This window comes from Mus pahari, chromosome 7, assembly GCF_900095145.1.
Source record: "Mus pahari chromosome 7, PAHARI_EIJ_v1.1, whole genome shotgun sequence".
Lineage (NCBI taxonomy): Eukaryota > Metazoa > Chordata > Mammalia > Rodentia > Muridae > Mus > Mus pahari.
The window spans coordinates 108,379,177-108,382,437 of record NC_034596.1 but is presented as its reverse complement, the minus strand read 5'-3'; positions in this window follow the sequence as shown (position 1 = coordinate 108,382,437).

Here is a 3,261-nt window from a genome sequence, read left to right as displayed (position 1 = left end):
AACAAACAATCAAAACTCCGGAATAGCTAAAACAATCCTGTGGAGTAAATGAGCATTTGTAGGTACTACTATCCTTGATTTCAGTGTATACTATAGAACTAAAGTAATAAAAAATAGCACAGTACTGGAATAAAAAAAATAAAGGTTGATAGATGGAATTGAATTAAAACCCCAGTATACATTCACACACTTATGGACAACTTGAGTTTGGAAAAGAAGCCAGAAATACATAACAAAACAAAGAAAGCATCTTCAATAAATGGTGCTGGTGTAACTAAATGTCTTCACATAGAAGAGTGCAAATAGATCCACATGTGTTACTATGAACAATACTCAAGACAAACTGGAACAAATACCTCAATAGGAACCCACATATTTTGAGCCTAAAGGAGATAGTATGAGGAATAGCTTAGAACTCATTGGCATAGGACACAACATTATGAACAACAATAACACAGGGACAAAGAGCAACAAACAAAAAATGGAACTTCATGAAACTCAAAAAGTTCTATAAGCCAAAGAATACCATCAAGAGGACAAAACAGCAGCTAACAGAATGGAAAATGATTTTCAGCAACTCCATATTGAGAAAGTTGGATGTCCAAATTACATAACTCATGAAAATAGACAACAAACCAAATAATCTGATTTAAAACTGGGTTGTAGGGCTAAATAGAATTCTCAACGGAGAAATCCCAAATGGCACAGAAGAACCTAAAGAGATGTTCAACATCCTTAGCCAACAGTGAAATGCAAATCAAAAGGAGTCAGAGATTCCATTTTACACATGTCAGAATAGTAAAGATAAAAACCATAAGTGACAGCTTATGCTGGTGAGGATATGGAGCAAGGAGAACACTCCTCCATTGCTGGTATGAGTGTCAATATTTATAGGCACTTAGAGCATACATTTATATTAAAATACCATTAGAAATACATATCTTTATTAATTAATATTGCAGATATGTATTTCATTCATTACATATGAACCTTATTTAAACGACTAACATTCAAAGCATACACACTTAAAAGAAAGCTACAAATATTCAAACATGAGGCATCAAACATCTAGTGATCATCAACACCATGAGGAACATCTGCAAATTTTGTTCTTTAAATTTTATTTGTAATTAATTTCTTGCACTCCATATTTCATTTCCATCTCCTTCCCATCGACCCCTCCTGTACTACATCCCACACCTACTCCTCAGCGGACCCTGTCTCCATGTGGATGCTCCCACCCCCACCCCACCTGACCTCTAATCTCCCTGGGGCCTCCAGTCTCTTGAGGTTTAGGTGCTTCATCTCTGAATGAACACAGACCTGGAAGTCCTCTACTGTATGTGTGTTGGGGGCCTCATATCAGCTGGTGTATGCTGTCTGTTTGGTGGTCCAGTGTTTGAGAGATTTCAGGGGTCCAAATTAATTGAGACTACTGGTCTTCCTACAGAATCATCTTTCTCCTCCGCTTCTTTCAGGCTTCCCTAATTCAACACCAGGGGTTAGTTGCTTCTGGCCATTGGTTGGGTGCAAATAACTGCCCCTCCACTGCCCATCCACCCCTTCTACATTTCCTCTCAAGTCCCTCCCTCCCCACTTGTGATTGCTTTCTTCTCTCTCCCAAGTGAGACTGAGGCATCCTTACTTGGCCACTTCAGTTTGTTGACCCTTTTGAATTCTGTGGACAGTATCTTGTGTATTCTGTATGTTTTTTTTTAATTTTTCTTTTTGACTAATAACCACTTATTAGTGAGGAAATACCATGAATGTCCTTTTGTGTCTGAGTTACCTCACTCAGGATGATATTTTCTAGTTCCATCCATTTGTCTGCAAAACTCAGGATGTCCTCGTTCTTAATAGCTGAGGAGTATTCTATTGTGTAAATGATTCACATTCTCTGTATCCATTCTTCTATCGTGGTACATCAAGGTTGTTTCCAGCTTCTGGATATCAAAAAAATAAGGCACTACAACATAGTGGAACATAGTGAAACATGTGCCCCTGTGGCATGGTAGGGAATATTTTGGTTACATTGCCAAGAGTTGTATAGCTGGGTCTTCGGGTAGATATATTTCCAAATTTTTGAGGAACCTCCAGGGTGGTTTAAGGAGTATTGGTATTAGGACTTCTTTGCAGGTCTGATAGAACTCTGCACTAAACCTGTCTGGTCCTGTGCTGATTTTGTTTGGGAGACTATTAATGAATGTTTCTACTTCTTTATAGGATACGGGATTGTTCAGATTGTTAATATTTTTCTGATTTAACTTTGGTATCTGATATTGGTCTAGAAAATTGTCCATTTCATCAAGATTTCCAGTTTGTTGAGTGTAGGCTTTTGTAGTAGGATCTGATGATCTTTTGGATTTCCTCCATTTCTGTTGTTACATCTCCTTTTTAATTTCTGATCTTGCTAAATAGTTAGCAAGTGCTCTCCAGTTACTCTGGCTAATGGTTTAACTATTTTGTTGATTAAAAAAAAAAACCCAGCTCCTGGTTTGGTTGCTTCTTTGTATAATTCTTTTTGTTTCCATTTGGTTGATTTCAGCCCTGATTTCAGCCCTGGGGTTGATTATTGCTTGCTCCCTATTCCTATTGGGTGATTTTGCTTTCTTTTGTTCTAGAGCTTTTAAGTGTGCTGTCAAGCTACTAGTGTATGCTCTCTCCAGTTTCTTTTTGGATGCACTCAGAGCTATATGTTTTCCTCTTAAGACTGTTTTCATTTTGCCCCATATGTTTCGATATGTTGTGGTTTCATTTTCTTTAAACTCTAAACAGTCTTTAATTTCTTTCTTTATTTCTTCCTTGACCAAGTTATCATTGAGTGTTCTTTTGTTCAGCTTCCAGGTGTATGTGGACTTTCTATTATTGATGTTATCATTGAAGATCATCCTTAGTCCATGGTGATCTGGTAGGATGCATAGGATTATTTTAGTCTCCTTGGATAGTTTGAGGTCTGTTTTGTTACCAATTATACGGTCAACTTTGTAGAAGACATGAGGTGCTGAGAAGAAGGAATATCCTTTTTTTAAGGATGAAATGATCTGCAGATATCTGTTAAAACCAGTTGATTCATAACTTCTGTCAGTTTCACTCTGACTCTGTTCAGTTTCTTTTTCCATAAGCTGATCATTGATGAGAGTGTGGTCCTGAAGTCTCCCATTATTGTGTGCAGTTCAATGTGTGCTTAGAGCTTTAGTAAAGTTTTTTTTTTTTTAATGAATATGAATGCCCATGCATTAGGAGCATAGGTGTTCAGAATTG